Here is a 19937-nt window from a genome sequence, read left to right as displayed (position 1 = left end):
GAAAATCTCTCAGCATTTCCTAAGAGAATAAAAGCTGCTGTCAGAGCAGCTGCTTTGCACCATCCACTCTCTCTATGGTTCGCTGCTGGGTTCTGGCTCTGCTTGTTGCCCTGGTTCCCACTACTGCACATGGGACCTGCCAGATGCCTCAGGCACAGCAATTACAAAACAAAGGAAAAAAATTGATCTAGAAAGTGTTTCCCTTGCAGCGCTCACCAGGTACCATGGGCGTTACTGGGAGCATGCTCTGCACTCTGAGGGAGGCTGAGCACAGCCTGGGCTTTCTCTTCAGTTGCACCAATCCCCATTTATGAAGGCTCACAGTGCTCCTGCTTCCATAGCAGAAGTCCCAGGGCAGCTCTGGCTGGGAGCCACACACAGTCCGGGCAGCAGCCGTGCACCTCACAGCCCTGTGCTGTGGCCAGGCCTTGCCCTGAGGATGCCGATGGTGCCTGCAGTTCCCCTGCTGTTCACACTGCGACCTCTCACCCCATGGATCCGCAGAGCGGTTCAGGATTTGGGCACTCGGATCCCACTGGGCTGAGCTGGGCAGCCCCGCAGGAATCGCCCCCATCCAGCTGGGCTTTGCTCCTCCCAGCACAGAACCTTCCTCGGCACAGGAGCCTTTCAAAATAGCATACAGCAGGGAGAAGCTCCTCGTCATACATCACGCAGCGGCTGAACGGATGCGCGGACCACCTGCATTAACCCTGCAGGGAATAAGCATCTGTAATTTTCCTCCTAGGAATCCTGATTTACCTTCACCCCCCGTCTTAGTTCACTGACATCATGGTTACGAGATACATCATTTTTATGGATTACGTCTCACAAGGGCAACATTTTAATGAATAGTAGAATTAAATGTTTGCCAGGGTTTTTTCAAAATAAATGATCAATTACCACTGAGCACATCCATCACGTTTATTAGCTCCCTTCTAGAAGCATTTTTCATAACTTGCAAATTGAAAGGAGGTCGAAGTTGAATTTTATTCCTTCTTCATTTGCTCACAGTAAATACAGTGCTTGCAGGTAAGCTACCAAAACCAGCGGGCATTTCTGTGTTGGGTGTTTTGGAAAAAACTCTGCATGCACACAATAGTGCTTTTTTTTTCTCCCGTAAGTTCATACAAATAAGGATTTCCTTTTCCAAAAAGCCTGGGGAACTGCGCCCTGGTAGATGAGATGTGTCACTTGCTCTCAAGGTCGTTGTGAAACCACCCAATATGCATTTGCTACTAATGATGCCCGAGGAGAAGGTTAGATGGAGGTTTTGTCACGTCACACATACTCTTAGTTCTTTGTCTTTTGCAAAATGGAGCCAGAAAGACACATTTCATTCTCCTATTAGCAGAAAATCAGGTTGATATGATGATAGAGGTTACAGCCCGCGGTGGATAGAGCAGTGTGCGATGGGGGGCTGCAGTGAGAGGAGCAGGGCCAGCAGAGCCGTGTGCTGCGTGTGCCAACAATGCCTTCCAGGAACAGATCCTCTGCAGCAGCCGGGCTGTGGCTCAGGGGGGAATGGTCCAACAGCTCTGCTGGAACCGCAGCGCCGGCGTTCCGTTGTTGGCACTTTGCCTGGGAACCTCGTAAAACTCTATTATGGCACCTGAGGAAGGATGAGGGCCTGGAGCCAATTTCTAGAAGACCTTTTCCATTCAGAGTCACATCCCAACATAGAAACATTCCCCAGAGTTTTCTCTGTGCCCTGGCAGTGCCCTGCTCAGGTACCAGCATGTTCTGCCTGGCACCGCGTGCTTCCCGTGTGCTGGGAATGGCATTTCCCCCATGGAAGCACCTGCGTGCTCCCAACCCTTTCCCTGCCTGCATCACAGCCTTTCCCAAATTGCTTTGCTCTTAGTAGTGGAAAATTACAGTTGTGAGGTTTTAGTACCAAACTGCCAAGGGCATGACCTTAAATAGCATTCTGTGAAATATGTTGCAATGTTACTGGAAATGTTAAAGAGAAAAACGTTACCATGAGTCAGTGAAACGCGGTCTGTGGGGCTCAGTCCTGCACCCATGGCCCAGCATGGCTTTGCAGCAGTGATGTGAGCTCCACGGCTGGTTCCTGGTTTGGAAGCCATGGCAGTGTGCAGCAGCATGCAGTGGTGTTTAGCAGTGTAGCAGAGGCACGCAGCAGTGTGCAGCATCATGCTGTAGTGTGCAGCAGTGTATAGCAGTGTGCAGCAACTTGTTGGCTGCCTGTGGCTGCACAGAAGTCACTGGGAAACAGCTCTGTGTGGGCTGTGAGAATTCACTGCATGGGATCTGGCTGCACAGGAGTTATTTTACAGCCTCTCCAGCTGCCCTGTGTGCTCCTGCAGCCAAAGAAACAGATTTATTTGCACTTGCCAATAAATGACAGTGGAACCTTACACTGCTATATATATGAAGCCGTATATATATCTCATCACAGCTGTGGAAGTGTTGCCCCAGGAGGCATTACCTGACTCGGGATCAGGTTATCCATGGGCTCTGTGGGTCCCTGTTCCCCAGCAGCATGCAAAGCTCTCTTGGTGTGCGGTGCTTCAGATCCACAGTGCGGCACGGCAGCCCTGAAACCTGCACGCTCTGTTCCTCATGTGAGAAATCTGCACTTCTGCCAACACTGCATCCTGTCTGGAAACAGGGTCATATTTCACAGAAAGAATCTGAAAAATGTAGATCCATGTCTTTTTGAGCACGTGGTGCTGGTAAACACCCGAGTTCTGCAGTCACAGATGAGAAATAACTCAATTGTGAATGGAAAAAATCACTGGGAAGCAGATGTTGGGCTTTGGCACTGTGCTACAGAAATGCACTGTGAATGCATCCCGACCCCCCAGCTCACAGCCACTGCATGCAGCAACCCTCCCTGCTGCTGGAGGCACACCTTCTGCACCTCCATAGGTGAGCAACAGGTAACAGCATAAGTGAGCAACCTAAAACTGCAGAGGGGGTTGTTGGCAAAACGCTTGAACTCAGGTTCTGTGAGTCCCAAACCCAACGTGATAATGCTGGATAGTTTTATGTGAGGTTGAGCTGTTTCTATGGGGAAAATTTTCATCCTATGCAGAGCTCTCAAAAAAGCTCCAGGCCCTTGAAACACGGGAAAGCAATGATGTACACTGTGACAGACGAGCCAGCATTGACCTCTGCTGCTCTTTCAAATCTGCTGAGCAACGGGAGCACATCTCTTGCCTCCTCCCCCGAGGAGATCGTGTTTCTCACCACTGCTGCTCATTTAGTTTGGCAGAAGCACTGAGGAACATGCTGGCTGCTTCCACCTGTGGGCAGGCTGTTCATGCTCCACAGCCAGCCAGAATCCCAGTGTTCCTGCTACAGTTAACCTGCTATATTGGTCTCTGATGGGCAGTGTTATTTCAACAAATTACAGCTCTGCTTAAGCAGACCTTCCTGGCAGACCTTCCTGAGCAGCGTGGTGCAGCACGCTCATATCATGGACCATTTACAACTTCTGCATTATTTGTGGTACAACAGGGATCCCATTCACCTGTGCCTGCATGGGCTCACAAAGACTCACAACGTGCTGCACAGTGAAGGATGAAAATGCTGCTCCTGCAGAGGAGATGCTTCCAACATCACTTACACCAGCTTCCAATGTTCTGGAGGTGTCTGATGTAACGCTGCCAGCTGCAGAGCCACTGGAGAGGGTGGAAATGGACTTTAGTTTACACACAATAAAGAAGAGTTAAATCTGGAAAAAAATGCTCATCCAGGATGGCAGCTGGGCACAGCAGTGCTGCACATGGGGCTGCAGAGCTCCTGAGAACTCAGCGGGGGTCCCTGAGCACACAAAGCTGTCATCAGAGCTGAACACATCCTGCCAGAGTCCCAGCCTCATAACACAGAATCATACGTAAGCACGTGGCTACGTTTCTCGTTTCCATCTGACATGGGATTTCATCAACACTCTGCAGTTCTGTGTGTCACAGGAATGTAAGACAACGCATTTGCTTCTATGCTTTTAAAATCAAAATCGCAGTGAGCAGAAAAGAACTGCTGTGCCATTCAGGTGGAGGAATGGACTCGTGCAGTGGGTGATCCTCCTTCCCAGCAGCAATCCCAGCAGCACAAGCAGCCATGGATTTAAAGCTCACTGCTCTGCTGTCAAAGTTCTGAAGTACATTTCTGTTTCCCCAAAGCCTATTGGACACCTACTGGAACCCGAGCTGTGGTGTGGGAGCGGAGCAGGGGCTGTACAGCACGAGGTGCCTGTCCTCAGGCACACATTGTGATCTGCCTTTAGGCTGCAGGTGGGTTTCTGGACAGAGCTATAATTAGCAGGCTCCCAGCCTCTCATCCTCCTGCAGAAGCCCATTTTTAATTCTCTGTGCGGCCCTGAGGTGGCCAGACTCACACATGGAGAGGAAAACAAGGAAGTCCCCTGAGAGGTGTGCTGCTGCGCCTGCTTCACAGAGCTGAGCAAATACTGGTGGCTGAAGACAAGGCGGCACGAAATATGGCTTTGCCTCTGGTTCCAGAAACTGCTCTGGACTGCATGCAGCCTCCAGAAGCTTCAGTGGAGTTTTGCACGGCAAACGCACTGAGCAGCAGGCAGAGCTGCAGCCACCGCTTCCCGTGTCGGCATTTTACTGACGCTGCTCACTGCCACTCCGTGCTTTGGGGAAAGCAGTGGGAGCAGAGCAGAGGTCGGCAGCCCCTGCATCCCCACACGGTGCTTGGGTCTGGAGCACTTCATGCCCTGTGTGTGTATGGAGACTTCATTAGTCTTCAGCACAATGTGCCAATAGTGATTACAGTTATGTAGTGATTACAGTTACAACATGCAGTGCTGCCACTTCTGCAGGGCTGCCCTGCGCTGGGGGAAGTGCTGGCAGAGTGGCTGGTACCACTTGGGATGCTGCCAGAGCCCAAAGCTCACCTTCTGCCCCTCGCTGAAAACAGCTCCTGGGTATTTAGGCAGAAGGACATTTGCTGCCCTCAGCATTCTCGAGCTGACTGCAGGGGAGGAAAGCAGTGTTCTGCTGCTGTGCCCCAGCATCACATCGGCTCGCTGCGTGTCTGGCGGCACACACCAGCTGCACAGAGCTCCTCACACCGAGAGGCAGCTGGTGTCTGAGCAGCCCACAGGAAACATATCACCAGCAGCTGGAGATGGAGGTATCCAAACAGGCAGCAAAGGCTGGGAGCTTTGCTTTCTGAAGGGCTTCAGGCATTGCAACACTGCGACAGCAATGAACCGATGCGCAGTTCCCAAACCTGCAGGAGCCTGCATGTGCTGGAGTGGGGATGGGCAAAGCGCAGGCCCCGTCCTGAAATGCAGAGTATCATTTAAAGCTGTGCTCATTCTTCCTCTTAAAGAGGCAGCAGCAGTCCGGGTAAATGTCTGGGGTACTGAGGATGGTGCAGTGGTTTTTGTGAGCTCTGTAAACACACACAGCAAAAGAAAAGAAAGTGAATTTTTCCTCATTTTCCTTGCGTCACAGCAGCTTGATCTCACCTCCTTCTGAGTACATACGTTGACATTCAAACTCCAGAAATAAAATGTTTTGTCTTGCTTTACAGCAGCGTGCTCCATTCTATCAGCCATTTCCTCACTTTGCAAACTCTCTTTGTACTCTCAGCAGTGTTCCTTCAGCTCTCAGCGATGTCACGCTGAAGCCATGCTGCCATCCCAGCCGGCACCCGCACATCTCAGACCGCCCACCTGGTCACGCACTGCAGGCCCAATGAAACCCTGCACTTCCGGGCTGAATTTCGCCACCACTCTGCAATTACACACCACTCAGCTCAGCAATTACAACCTGTGTATAACGGGGCAAACTTGCCAGCATCCCCACCCCCTGCAGCCCCAGCCCTGGCTGCAGGCCCAGCACCCCGCATGGCCCCGTGGCTGTGGGAGCCCAGCTGGCCTGGCAGTGCCTGCAAAGGTCAGGGAGTGCCTGTCCAAACAGCACGTCTTTCCTTTGTGTACACATCGTTCTGCGCTTTTCAAAGATCTTCGGTATTTGTCCCGGATCATTAAAACGCAGCACAGTGAGCCGTGTTTGCACTCACCCAGCGCAGTGCATCGCTGCAGTGCTTTGTGCCACCGAGCTGCTCCTCCCGGGAGTCCCTGCGCGATTCTTCCATGCAACGCAGACGTTTGCACGTGAGCGTTGCCAGAGGGAGGGACGATCGCTTTTTGAAAACACGCATCACCTCAGTTTAAGTTCGTCTTTCTGGCAGGTTTCGCACCGAAGAACAGTCAGTCCCAATTCCTCTAGAGAGCCACAGGTCGGTAACCGCCAGACCGCCGGCCAGAGAGCTTCTTGGAGCCAACAGGTGCGCGAGCCGCCGCACCTCAGCAGCGCTGAGTCACGCACCGCGCGCCCGCGGCTCTGCGGAGCAATCGCTCACCTCCGCCACACGGCGCGGCTCCGCCGGCAGAGGGCGCTGCGCAGCGCGCGGCTCCTGATCGCCAGCAGGGGGCGCCCGAGAGCGGGGCGGCGTGCGGAGCTCCGCTGCAGCCCGCGCGCTGCCGCGTGCTGCGGAGTGATGGGCGCTGCTCGGTGTGTGTGTGTGTGTGCTGCTCGGTGTGTGTGTGTGCTGCTCGGTGTGTGTGTGTTGCTTCTGGTGTGTGTGTGTGCTGCTCGATGTGTGTGTGTGTGCTGCTCGATGCGTGTGTGTGTGCTGCTCGGTGTGTGTGTGCTGCTCCTGGTGTGTGTGTGCTGCTCCTGGTGTGTGTGTGTGCTGGTCCCATCGCTGACTTGGAACGATGCTGAGTTATAATCCCAGAGTACAGACACACCTAAAATGCCGTGATTTTTTAACTGGTGCTTTTCCTTGGAATCCATCCCAATTACCAGCTGCAGAACAGCAGCTGCAGCTCTGATCTTGATCGTGTTTAATGCCCAGGAACAGCCATGAAAAATTTCAGTTTATTTTGAAAAAGCTCCACTAAATTCCTGTTGCTGCCCCGGCCTGGGGTTACCTGGTTCTCAGTGCTCTCTTCTGCTCTCATTCTGCAGCTGCAACTTAATGGTTTAATATCCACAGCAAGCAGTTTTCTTGGAAATTAGCAGCATGAAATCTAGATTAAACAAGATCGCTTACATTTGAGCTCCTCACCTTCCTAGTGTGTTTTTAGAGCAGGAAATGTTATGGCTTGGAATCTCATAAAAAAGGATTTATAAAGGTCAATGATTAGCACATCAGTGCACCAGGTTGCAGCAAAATTGACTCGGGCTTTGTCTGCCTGGCTGCGATTCACCCATGTGCACACAAGCAGCAAAAAGTTCAGGCCCAAAGGGAACAACACAGTGTGGGATCTGGGGGGCACTGGGTGAGGAGAGGCTGAGGCTGCGGGCAGCTGGCCTGGTGGCCTCATCTGACCTGGAGCTGGGGCTGCCCACATCCCTGTGACTTGCCGTGCTCATCCTGGAGGTGTCTGCTGTTGGCAGCTCCTGCAGCACCAGGGCCGGTCAGTGGGCCCAGCTCATGGCTGTGGTGGGGCTGCTGGGACTGAAAAAGGTGGGAATGCATTTCACGACAGTCACAGCTTATATATCGAGCATCCTACAGTGCCAAAACGCTGAGGCAGCACATTCTGGTGTGGGCTTTCGACCCGAGGGCTGGCCGTGCAGGACAAATGCTGCAGGGAGTTCAGCGAAGTGACTTCCTCCTCTGCAGATCTTCCCACCAGTGATGAAATCCTCTACCAACCATTCTCTGTCCTTCACCACACCTACATGATTTCTGATCTCTTAAAAAGAAATACTAAAAGAAAATGTAGCGAAGCAGGGTTCCTTGCACCACTTTGGAAACACAGCCAGCAGCCTGGTGTCATTCCCTGATTCTCTTCACAGAATCCAGCAGGAGAAAAGAGCCCTTATTTACACACAGCCATCTGCTGATTTTTTCTCCAAAGCACCCCCAAGTCCTCATGAGAGCTGCCCTGCGAGGGCCCTCACCCTCAGGCAGCTGCAGTTTGCCACAGGGAGAGCTGGAGTTAGGTGCTGGTAGCACCAGCCCGCGCTTTAGGAAGGCACCCCTGAAATGCCGGATATCTTTTATCCGGTGATGGTTGCTGTTGGTAAGGGGAGCTGACACTTGGCATCTGTGAGCTGCGATGTGAGCGGGCTGTTTGCTGCATGGGGGCACTCAGCCACTCGCTGGGAAACAGGCCAGAATCCTCCCATCCAGGGCCTTCCAGTTTGTCAGCACATTCAGATCTGTTTTCTAGCAGGAAAGATGCACAGACAGCAGCACTTCAGCCCTAGCACTGCTGCAGTAAGCATTTATTGCAGTGCAGTGAGCAGTGCAGCAGCAAGTGCTGGGGAGCCGAGGGGTGTGCAGCACCCTGACCCCTCACAGGGATGGCAGTGCTGTACGTGCTGGGGAGGCAATAGCTGCCTGTTTCCTGTGCTCCTGGCACTGCTCAGCGCAGCTTCATGGTAGGCAGCACACACAGCCTCACAGTAGGGCCCCTTAACACTCAGCCCCTGCCCTGCTCACGTCCCAGGGCCATTAACAGAGCGGAACAGGCAGGTTCTGGTCAGAAGGCTCAGTTCTGTCAATGAATCCACCCACTGCAACACTGTCTGAGACCTGAAGGAGATGAGGACGAGGAGCTCTGGAACTGTGCTCACCCACCCCAGCAGATGTTGGTGACCCTGCATCTCCGTGTCATGCTGTGAGGCGGCACGATGCCCAGGACGCAGCTTTGCAGATCGGTTACTGCTTCCTCAGTGTCCTGCACCCAGGGAGCCACATCGCCCACCTGGCCTCTGTGTGCAGAGCCTCGTGCTGTGCCAGTCTCCAATGCAGCAAGGCTGTTTTCTGACATTCTCCAAGGGCTTTAGTTCTGCAGAGCGGGGAAAGCCAATACAGAAAAGGTATGCAGAGGGATTCCTTTGTACTGAGGAGGAACTGACACTGAGCAGTGATACTATGAACCATGACAAATGCATTGCCGGGGCTCAAAAAACATATTTAGATAAATTCAGTCTTTCAGTGGAGAAAAAAAAAAAAAAAAAAAAGCTACAGAAACTACAGAAACATGAAGTAGGTGTAGAGAATTAGAGCAGGTGGGTTCACCAGGCAAATGTCCAGCATTGCAAAGCCAGTGCCCACTGTCCACAGTGCAGCCCAGCCGCCTCGATGCCCATTGCAGCAATCACGGTAACAGCGCAGCCAGCCTGGGCACACTGAGCTGTGCTGATGGAGGACAGGGCAGGGGCTGCAAGGCCACGGTTTGGCAGGGCACTGCCTGCTGTGCCTGGGTGATGTGGCTGCTGGCAGTGCCTGGCAGCAGCCTCCCGTGACACGGGCATTGCTGGGTTGAGTCAGGCACAGCTGCGGTAGGCACGGGCTGTGATGGGATCCTGCAGCACCACTGGGATGGAATGAAACTGGCTCTGGCCTTGGGCAAGGGGGTGTGGGAGCAGGGAAGGGCACATGGGCTGGGCAGGGATGCTGGGGCTTATCTGTGTCACGGAGGTTCCTCTTTCCCTCCTCCTCCTTCTCCTCTTTCTCTCCTCCTCCTTCTCCTCCTCACACTGGAATACAGCTGCCCCAGCCCTCAGCAGAGCAGTGCCTCACCTGGAAGGGAAAAGTCTGCACTGAAACACCGCACCCGGGCCATGGCACAACTGGGCATCCTAGTTTAAGGGCCCAGTTTGGGGCCTGCTTTGCAGGGGGGTTGGACTCAATGATCTCTGGAGGTCCCTTCCAGCCCCTACAATTCTATGATTCTGTGATCTGCAGCCAAGGGCTGAGCAGCAAGGGATACTTCACAGCCAGAAGCTGTGCAGCCAGGGGCACCTCAGCACTGCAGCAGCTGCAGCCCGGCACTGACACTGCATCAGCTCCTGACTGAGCCATCAGAAGTCAAAAAGGCCATACAAGAGTTAAGGCTCAACAAAGCTACCATAAATATTATGCAGCTGTTTATTATGGTGACATTTCCACAAGGAAATCCTCCTGTCTGCACAGCACAGGAAGCAGTCCCCTGGAATAAGCACACCCAGCAGACAGACAAAGACCACTTGGCAGCAGAACGGCTGCATGCTGGCGTGGGTCACCTCCGTGCTGCAGTGGCTGCAAGGGACACCTGCACAGCCCAGAGCTGCTGAGCTGCAGATGCAATGCAGCTGTCTGCCAAGTGCTGCAGGCCATTATGAACTCACTTTTACAGGGACTTTATCACAGAGTGTACCACTCATCCCTCAGGGGAGGGATCCCCAGCTGAGGCTCAGTGGGCAGCTACTGACCCAAAGCAGGAAGAGGAACAGTTGTTATTATCATTTTAACTAAAGCAACTGCAGATGCCATTCCTTACCTTTTTCTAAAATGCTGAGGTGAGCTCAGTCCACATAAAATGCAATCCCTGTTTTCCCATTGCATTGCTGACTTTAATAACCTTGCTAATATTCTAGGGATCAAGTTCCTCTTGCAGCGTTGGCTCAGCAGCACAGCCCTGAGCAGAGCCAATCAGTGTGCTCTGCACATTAGCCAAGCCACAAATGAACTCCTCTTCTTGAGTCCCGACAGCAGGAGCCACACAGAGAGGGCACATGGCAGTGGGTACAGACGGCACCAGCAAAAGTTGCTTCTTGCCACCAGGAGGAAATATTTCCCAGTGAGAGCCACCGCCACTGTACAGCCTCCCCTGGGTGCGGGTCTCCAGTGCCAGAGGATTTCAGGGCGCGAAGGACTGGGGGAGCCCTGGCATGTCCTCCCATGATGGCTGGGATGGTGGGCTCCCCTCCACCGGGGCTGTGCTGCAGATCTACAGGTCAGCCTGTAGTGCAGTCTCGTGTACGTTCTGAAATGCTTCAGAAGAAAGAAAAGAAAGAAAATACCTCTCCTTGTGCTGAGATATAGGGCATGCAGGGTGCCCATGGCTCAGCCCCCTTGCCTGCCTGCTTCTGCTCTGTGCCTGCTCCTGCCCTGAAGAGTTGACGGTATTTTCTTCACTGGTGCATGGTGAGCTGCCTTGGACGTCAACGTAGCAAGGAAAGAGTTAATGCAGAGAGACAATGGAATTTGCTGTGGGAAATGTTATTAATTTGGCATTTGATTTATGCAGAGTCAGGTGAGAAGCTGGGGCACTGAGCAGCTTCACAGGGCCTGAGCTCAAAAACCAGCTCAGGAGCCATCCTGATACTCTGAAGTGTCAAATTCAAACACTGATTTTAAATCTTCCGTTTCAAAATACCATTTCAGAAGCACAATTTAGGGAAAGCTGCCCCCTGCAGCGGAAATAATTTCAGGGAGAAATGGTGCCACTGACTACAGTGGTGACCACACAGGAGCTGAACAGGAGGTAACAAACTACATTGTGTGCTGTCTGCGTCTGGAGAGCAGCAGCCCCACAACTCTCCACCACATCCTGTGTGCGAAAAGCACCGCAGGGAACGGGTGGTGCTGCCAGAGTGAACGCCATCTGAAACGCAGTGAAAGCACTGCTGGACTCTGGCTAATCAACTCCTCTTGGAAACTTGATTTGTATTGATTGGGAACATCCAGTGATGGAGATTAATACCAGGCAATGACTACACACTGTGCAGCACTTGTTTGCAGACAGTGGCTTTTCACTTACAAGGCGCTATATTGCCAATTCCCAAAGGGTAAAAAATAAAGTGTTCTGATACCCGGGCAATTCCAGAACATTCTGGACAAAGTGCTGTAGCAGATGATCTGCAGCCTCCCTCTAGAGGTGCCATATGATGTCACACTCAGTGCCAGCTACCCCCCGTGTCACATCCCCACACCCCCTTGTGTCAGCTGTGCTCGGCTCTGTCCTCCCCCAGGCATCCCCATCAGCTCCCAGGACCTGCTGTCTGGTTGCTCCCCTCTCCCCTGCTCCCAGCTCCCTCCCACCCTCCGGGCTCACACGGCAAGGCATGGCGGCCCTCAAGTAAGCTTTCATACCACTTTATGAAATACCCAGAGACAGAACTTAAAGCTTTCCCCAGACACGCTTACCTTGCTGCCTTTCACCAAGCAGCACTCCATGTATTTGATGGTTCTCTTCTCAAACACTCTATTTGCTTTCTTTAGACTCAAATGAAGAAGGAACAAGAAAACTGGAGTGCAGTGTGATAGCTGTTCCTTTTTCCTGACTCAGTGTGGATGGGGGAAGCTTTCCACTGCATAGGCTGGGAGTTCAGTCTGTCCATCTAGAGGCCGAATGCAGCCCTGCACAGTGATACACCTTCTTCCTTTGGCCCAGACCCCACTCACCTGTCGCTGGCTCAGGATCTCGACTTTGGGTGGCACAAAGTTCTGATCTCTGCAAACACCTGGGCAGCACATATGTCCTACAGGGAGGAGAGGCAGGGTGGGCTTCTCTTTGTTGGTGTTTCACATTTTGGAGCTATCCTCACAGGTTTGGTTATACAAAGAATGATGGTTGCCTCTCTAACAACAGACTGTGAAGCAGTTATTGATTTACGAGGAAGCTTTGCAGGGTGAGCAGCCCTACAGCAGCCAGGCAACACCTGCAGTGGGACGAGCAGCTCCTGCACTGTGCTGCTGCTGTGCACAGAGGGGATGCGGTGCAGTGCTGCTGGACACGGGGATGTGTGCGTTGTGCTCTGCTGCATCTTGCCACGTGTGTCAGTGCACAAGCAGAACATGAAGCTTCCTTGCTTTTTTTTCCTGCTATTGGTCAGAAGCCACCATTGCAGTCTGTGCACATACAAAGAGAAGCAGACGGGAATCAAAGCTCTTATGATATATGACTGCAGTACTAATAAGGAGATTGCCACAGTCAGACACACACAGGATATAGCCCTATGAACACCGTGCTGCAGGGCTGTGTGGGCTCCATGTGGGATACCCAGAGACCTCAAGCACACCTCTCCTGGCAAGAGCCTCTGATTAACACATAGCTGCCATCGATGAAAAGAAATGCTGCACCTGTGGCTATTTGCATTCTGTTCCACTGTTTCACTGCACTCTTCACCAAAAAAATTACCATTATTTTAATTTCAAACACAATCTATACAAAGTATCTGTCCGTACACACCAAGGTACCTTGCTTCCAGCTAACCACTCATAAATATTCATTAGAGAATTATGGAGCTATTAATGAGGGTAACTGCTGAGGAGCATTCATTAGCTGTCTTCCACAAGAAATGAAATTTGCATTTTTCAGTGTGGAAATCAGCTTTGTGAAACGGCACCTTGAATGGCAACAAAACTCCTCGTAAGGCAGTGAGCACACAGCCATTGTCAGGGTGCTGTGCGCTGTGCAGCTGAGGCACTTTATGGAGATGACAAAAAATGCTTTTCGTACACCTTAACTGGAATCACAGAATCCTTGAGGTTGGAAAAGACCTCTGAGATCAGCTCTGTGCCACACTGGCTGTCCCTGTGCATTTCCCATTCTGAGCACAGGGACTCGCTTCTGCCAAACTCACGGTGGCATGGAGACGCCTCTGTCAGTAACTGTGATTCATCCTGAGTCGCACACTGAGGTCACTGCCTTCACGTTTCCTCTGATTAATTTCCCAGCAGGACACATCGCAGCGCTGTGTGGGACGAGCTCATGTTTCCATGGCACAAGTGACCACAGTCCCACAGGAGGGACCTCCGGGTCCCATACCAGGCCAGGCCAGAGTGCCTGCAGCGACAGCGGGTGGGGAATGGAGCTCCCATGGAGCTGGTGATTGTCCTACAGCTGCAGCTAATGGAAATGTACAGGAGAATCCCAGGGGAGTGCATATTGGGTAGAGCAATTATTCCTCAGCCTGAAAGGCAAGACAGGAATCACATTCCCTAATGCCTCTCCTAAAGCAATAATTAATAGTTGCTCTTTGGCACTTGTATGGTACAATAATGGCATCGGAGAATGGGGAATGCAGTGCAGCCTGAGGTTCCCCTCAGCGGTGATCATTCGTAACAGAAGAGCTTTTACCCAAGAAATGAGAAGTTTCTGGATTTCAGGTGGGATTCACAGCCACAGCCCAGGTCAGTGGGCTACAAAGGCATCTACAAAGCCGACCTGCTTGTCTCTGCCTGGGCTCCACCTGTCTCCAGCAGAGAGCTCCTGGGGACCTGTAACAGGAGACAGAATATCAGAAACCAGCACAGGAGGTGGAGCCTTTTCCTCAGGGCTGCTGGGTGCTGCAGAGCGGTGCCAGGCTGCAGGAGGCTGCAGAGAGCTGAGCTCCCATTCTGCTGCTCCCACATTGGCCCTGGGTTACTTCTCCAAAAGAATGGTGATGCATTGGCACAGCTGCCCAGGGGCGGGGAGTCCCCGTCCATGGAGGAGTTCAGACCCGCAGGGATGTGGCACTGACTCAGCACTGAATTCGCTCTTCATAACCCAGTGCTGAGCAGGGGTCATGCAAATAAGGAGATACAGGCATTCCTCCTTCCCATAGGTGAATCAACATCCATCCATCCATACGTGATGAATCGGAATTGCATTTTGCTTTGCTCAGATGTCTTGGAGGTGAGTTTGAAGCCGCCTGTGCCAGGGGTGAGCCCCAGGTGGAAAGCCCAGCCCAAAGCCTTGGGACAAGAGCCGGCATGCAAACAGGATGCTGAGGGCTTATCCTAAATGCATGGAATTACAAAACACTTTCTGACTTTCATGGGTGATTCACAGTTTTTACTATTTTGGGCAGAACTTTTTGAAGTCATCAGCATGGTTCCGCAACAGATTCCACTCCCCAAACCTTTGCCAGATGTTGAAACACCAAACACATCTGACCCATGGATCTCCTTTGCTTCCTCTCTCCCTGAACACGATGTTAACTTCTCTGGTTTCGGATGGTGGAAGCACTCAGCAATTGGGAAAAGCGCCCGCTCAGCATGCTGCTGGCAGCTGCGCTGTGGGATGCTGGTGGTGCTCTGCTGCCTGCAGGCACAGCACACTGCTGGGTGCGAGTGCTTCCTGCAGGCACTGCAGCAGCCCGGCCTGAGCACTGCGTTCAGCATCACCACAAAGCACAGCCCTCGTGGCTGACGTCGGATTAAATCAGAGACAAGGTAACAGATTTAGCTGGATCTAATGTAAAGTTTTAGCACGGTGTGGATGAAAAACGCTGGAACTGGACAGTACACTTGTCCCAGCCATGTGGCACTGAGGCCTCCCACCAGGAGTGCTGTGGGATGTGCGGGAGGGGCCAGCGCTGGTCCCAGATGTGTCCCTGTGGTGCCGCTGTCCTGATGTTCTCATTGGGAGCACGGTTCAATTGCAGCGTTCATAATGGAGTACCGCTCCACTGGGCCACACCAACACGCAGTTCCTGCCACGAGCTCCCAGCAGCAGTCCATGGCACAGCCTCCTTAGCTGCTGTCCCCACTCACACCGCCACCGGGCAGCATTTGGGCCACAGGCAGCGCAGGGCGGCCAGCAACACAGGGCTTGTGGTGCTACCAAACCACACCAGTGTCCATAGGAGAGCAGGCACAGCACGCACAGATGCGTTTGCGTAACAGGAGGAAGGAGAACATCTCCATTATTAAGGAGGAATGTTTCCCGGCACAGCCTTCCTGCAGCTCAGCAACCCCTGGTGCAGCAGGCAGGCATCACCGGTGCTTCGCAGCCGCACACCTCCCGAGTGGGAGCGGCTTCCCGTCAGGCTGGTTTCAGGCCGGTTTCAGGCTCTCCCCACTTTCCATCACCCCACCCTGACGCACTGCTGCTGCAGTTGATAGCACTGCACATGCTCTAACCAGGGCTGCTCCTCGGCTGTGCAAGGGAGTGTCGGGGAATTCCCCGCGTGATTCAGGTGTGACCTCCACACTCAGCTCCAGGCTGTGCCACCCCGAGCTGAAATTTTCCATTTCCCCTCTGTGCGGTGTAGCACCTCGACCCCTCCTGGCAGCACGGTGTGCTCTCCGCTGCCCCAGCCGGGAACACAGAGCACGCCGGTGTGAGAGCTGCAAGCACCCTAGTGTTCCTGCCCAGGGAAGCAGAAAACATGGAAGAGAAACCTTGAAAGCCACAACACCCACATACTACAGCCCTGGGGCTCTGCTGGAAGGGACTCTGCATCTCTTTGACATCTCATGCATGAGAGGGGTGAAACAAAGCTCTAAATATTGCAGCACAGAGTGCAGAAATGAGGGCTGACCCTGCACACTCAGCACTCAGTAGTGCAGCATGCCCTGCAGCTGGCAGCCTAGAGACTGCAGCTCAGCACTGCACTGCTGAAGGGCACAGGCTTGGCATGCACCCCAAGCTCTGCTCTCCTCAGGTGCTGGGATCACATTGCTCCATCTCCACGCACACACAGCACTGGCAGCACACTACTCCATCCCCACACACAGCACTGGCAGCACACTGCTCCATCCCCACACACAGCACTGGCAGCACACTGCTCTGTCCCCACACACAGCACTGGCAGCACACTGCTCCATCCCCACACACAGCACTGGCAGCACACTGCTCCATCCCCACGCAGTGAAGGTCCCGCTGCTGCCAGGCGCTGCGCAGTGTGCACTGACCACATGGGCCCTGGGAATGGGGTTCATTTTTTCTTGGTTTTCCTCCCGCTGCAGTCTCCCCTGGTTCAGCCTGTTACTGCACTGCTCTGACACTAGCAGTAGGCACAGAAATCGTTGGTTACACAAACACAGCCCCCGACACGGCAACAGCGGGGGAACACGGCACAAAGGGAACTGCTTATAGCAGAGGTAACGAGGTAAAGGCTTCTGCTGTGCAAATGGGAGTTGAAAACAAAAACAGAGCTCTGGCAGAGGCCTGCCGTGCTGTCCTCACCCGGGCTGGGAGCTCCATGCACTGAGCAGGGCCAGCACCGTGGTACCAGCAGCAATGGGAATGCTGCGGTCACAGTGGGCAGCGCGGTGCCTGGAAACCCCGCCGGTGGTGCAGCTGACACGGAGGTAAGCCTGCTGCGTTCCCATTCTCTGGGTCTGTTTGAAGCTGGCATGAATCAAGTCAGAGGGTTAATCCCCACCTCGCAGACACGGCGAACAATGCCATGCTAATGCTTTCCTGTGGATTTGCTAATTCGACTTTTCTTTTCTGGAGACATCAAAGCAGGATCCTGCAGAAGAGAACTTCCTCATCAGCACAGAGAAAAAGGAAATCACTCATTTAGTGGAAAGGATGCAGACATACCCAAGGGAAACATTTCCATTTTCTTTTTATAGCTCTGAAAAAGAACTTAAAAGGGTGCATTCCCTACAGTCTGTGTTCATCGCAGAGAAATGGAACTTTGGGCCCTTCCGCACAGCTGCCCTGTTCTCTGGCCCTATCAATAAGAACGCTGATAAAATGAATGGAACATCATTTTGTCATTCACAGCGTTGTGTAGTTTAAAAAGAGAGGAAGGGAGCCAGGAGGAAACAAAGGACATGCGGAGAGCCCAATACAAATGTCGGAGGAGATTTCCTGAGCACCCAGCCAGCTCTGCGTGTCCTGTGACCCATCCCAGAGAACTGCGGGGTGCCCCACCAGGGCACACTGCTCCAGCACAGGCACTCTGCAGAACTTCTCTCCAGAGGAAGCCTCGAGTTAATTACATTAACGGCAAACAGTGCGCACACAATAGCTCTGCATACAGATCTGCCCTGCTCCCACCTGCTGCTGGCTGCGGGCACAGCGTTCGTGCTCTGCTGCCGGCCCTTGCAAGACACCCAACAGCTTCTGCTGAGCACACTGCAGGGCTGCCAGGAGGCTGCAGACACTTCAACTCCAAAGTCAGCACCAAGTAAAGCTCTCATCGCAGCTGCAGGCAAGACAAAAAGCTCGCAGGCCGACCCAAGGATGGGAGGAGCGAGGCCGAGCAATTCCTTCACTTCACTACATCTGCAAAGGGGCAGTGAGTGAGGGAGCCAGGGCTGCATGGGGCTTCTTGCTGCCCTGCTGGTGGTGCAGAGCAGTGAAACCATCAGACGTGGTTCCATTTCCTGGAGCTAAGAACAAGCCTGTTGTCCATGGGGTTTTGCTGGAGCTTTTGCTACCCTCGGCTTTTATCCAACAGAGTTTAAAAGTTACAGCCTGTGGAACCACCGGGCAGCTCGGAGACGTTCCTGTGCCTCAGTAGCACAAGGTTTTGAGGGCTGCCAGCACCTGGGAGTGCCCACCAACGGACAGGGGCTCCCTGGGAGCAGCAGTGCCCCCAGCACAGCGCTGGGCCCTGCACAGGGGCTCCCTGGCCTTTGCTTCCCTGGGCCCCACAGCCAGCACACGGTCAGCTGCACTGCCACAGCCTGGCGAGGAGCCCTGCGTGGCCCCGCAGGGACAGCTCACGTTTTATGGCACATCTGTTGGTGATGGCTGCCGGTCACCTCACAGGGAAGCGCTGAGCACCTACACGGAGCTGGCGGAGCCACACGGCTGTGGCTGCACATGGCCACAGACTGATGGGCCACGGGTTTCCTCCTATCCCAGCCAAGCTGTTTGTTTAAATCTTCTGCAGAAGTGAATTCCAGAGAGATACAATGCACTAGGGAAAGAACATGTATTGGCTCCAAATGTACTGACCTTCCAATTCGCACTTGGCTACTTGAAAAGTACTGTTGCTAATTATAATTATTACTGCATCAAAGGAAGAGTGCTCAGTTTTAACCATTAGATTTAACTAAGAAGAGTAACTCAAAGCCTCGAAAAGTTGTGTGGAATTCCATTGTGAGCCTTTCAAAAATTACCAGAAAAATCAGCCTAAGAACGTGTTATCCCACCTGAGCGTGCTCTGATCTTTTAGCTCAGTTGATGTCTCCTTGGAAATCAATGGATCTCTGACAAAAAATATCGTGTGCCACACATGTAGTTATATTCTCATCGTGCAATGCAGAAATATGAATAAAAATATCTATCTAAGTGGAAAACTCTAATTGCAAATCAGCGTGCTTTAAGCATGGTATACACCTGGAAAGTGCCTTGTAAAAAGCCAGCTTGGCAGTTCCCCCCCCAGGCCATCAGTGCTCTCTGTACGTGTCACAAATGTGCAATGTGCAGAAATCTGTTGCTACTTCTGGAAATAAAACCCGCAGCCCGTTTGGCCACTGCACACCCAGAGCTCAAAATAACACTTGTGGAGAGCTGCAGCAGCAGGGCGGGCTGCGGCACGGGACAGCCAGGGACAAACACACCTTATCTATAAATACATCAACAAACACACAGGCAGCCGCCGGCCATCCCAGGCTCCAACTCCAACACGGGCGCTTTGTGAGCGGCTGCAGTGAGCAGAGAAATGGCAGCAGCTGGGGGAGGGCAGCCCCGGTGTGGGGCACGGCGCTGGGCACGTCCTGCTGGGCACGACCCCTGCCTCACTCCAGCTCTGATGGCAGCTGGACACTACCTCTATTTCTACACGTAATTGCACAGTAGTTGAGGACTTCAGCAACGGTACAACATCAACACGTGCTCTGAATGCTCTCCACTGTGTACGCTTTCTCCTGAGTCAATGTCCAGGCACGTATGTCAGCTACATGTATTAATGAGGGCTTCCCTAACCCTCCGTTCCGAGTGCTCCCCTCAGAACAGCTTTTGTGCCTGAGGTTCACCTCACAGCGTGCTCAGAACAGCTTTTGTGCCTGAGGTTCACCTCACAGCGTGCTCAGAACAGCTTTTGTGCCTGAGGTTCACCTCACAGCGTGCTCAGGCCCCAAAGCCCCGCACTCAGCTCCCTTATGGGGCACCGACAGCAGTGGGCATCCCCCAGGCACACAGCAGGGATTCTCTCAGGCCCACACCTGCTCTGCTTGCCATCAGCACACAGAGGCAGCAGCACTGGGACTAGTGCTGCTGTCCTGACTCCTGTGTCACCCTATGGGCAGCCTGCATGATGTGCACAGCCACAGCTGCACACACACCCAGCTGCTCACTGCAGCCCTGCCTTACCAGCAGCTGTGCCCTTTGGACACCCGGACACAGCATGCAGAGCACGAGGTGTGCACAAGTGATGCCTGGTGCTGCCCTGCTCCCAGCCCTCCTGCTGACTGTGCTCAGAATCCAGCAGGGATGGTGTGCAGCAGGGCTTGCTCTGCCTTGGGATGGG

At 53.2% G+C, this 19937-nt stretch overlaps 1 protein-coding gene across 1 annotated transcript in view; it reads right to left on the bottom strand.

Annotated features, from left to right (window-relative positions):
* Positions 1-12586: 12586 nt before the first annotated feature.
* The window catches only part of PWWP2B (PWWP domain containing 2B), a 31629-nt gene continuing 24278 nt past the window's right edge, over positions 12587-19937 (bottom strand). The window contains exon 2 of the mRNA XM_042863727.1: positions 12587-14013. The gene's annotated coding sequence lies outside the window, so the exon portion shown is untranslated. The remainder of the gene's footprint in view (positions 14014-19937) is intronic.

Source organism: Lagopus leucura, unplaced genomic scaffold (assembly GCF_019238085.1).
Source record: "Lagopus leucura isolate 7727_CA_CO unplaced genomic scaffold, USGS_WTPT01 Super-Scaffold_741, whole genome shotgun sequence".
NCBI lineage: Eukaryota > Metazoa > Chordata > Aves > Galliformes > Phasianidae > Lagopus > Lagopus leucura.
Note: the sequence above shows the minus strand (reverse complement) of the source record. Positions and strands in the feature narration are given on the sequence as shown.